Raw genomic sequence first — 903 nt, forward strand, 5'->3', positions numbered from 1 at the left:
GTTTTGGGCGTTAAACGCCAGAATGTGCACCATTCTGGGCGTTTAACGCCAGGATGGCACAAGGGGGAAGATTCTGTTTTTCAATGCAATTTTTTTTCAGGTTTTCAAAATTTTTCAAAATCAAATCTTTTTCAAATCATATCTTTTCAATCATGTGTTTTCAAAATCAATTTCTTTCCTTTTTCAAAGATACTTACTATCATTTAATGATTTGATTCAACATTTCAAGTATGTTGCCTTTTCTGTTGAGAAAGGTTTAATGTTTGAATCATATCTTTTCTTGATAGCCAAGTCATTAATTTTCAAAATCAAATCTTTTTAAAATGTTTTTCAAATCATATCTTCTCAATCTCATCTTTTTAAATCAATCATACCTTCTTAACCACATCTTTTTCAAAATAGCTTTCAATCAAATCTTTTTGATTTCTAATTTTAAAATCTTTTTCAAAAATCACTTGATTTCTTTTCCACTTTCATTTTCGAAAATCAAGTAGTGTTTTCAAAAATGTTTCAAAATCTTTTACTTAATTTTATTCTCTTCTCTTTCATATGAGCAGGAGCAAAGACAAAAGCATTCTTGTTGAGGCTGACCCTGAACCTGAAAGGACCTTGAAGCGAAAGCTAAGAGAAGCTAAGGCACAACTCTCTGTAGAGGACCTAACCGAATTCTTCAAAGAAGAACACATGGCAGCCGAGAACAACAACAATACCAACAATGCAAGGAAGGTGCTGGGTGACTTTACTGCACCTACTCCCGACTTTTATGGGAGAAGCATCTCTATCCCTGCCATTAGAGCAAACAACTTTGAGCTTAAGCCTCAACTTGTTTCTCTAATGCAACAGAATTGCAAGTTCCATGGACTTCCATTGGAAGATCCTCATCAGTTTTTAGCTGAATTCTTG

Source organism: Arachis duranensis, chromosome 10, assembly GCF_000817695.3.
Source record: "Arachis duranensis cultivar V14167 chromosome 10, aradu.V14167.gnm2.J7QH, whole genome shotgun sequence".
Classification (NCBI taxonomy): domain Eukaryota; kingdom Viridiplantae; phylum Streptophyta; class Magnoliopsida; order Fabales; family Fabaceae; genus Arachis; species Arachis duranensis.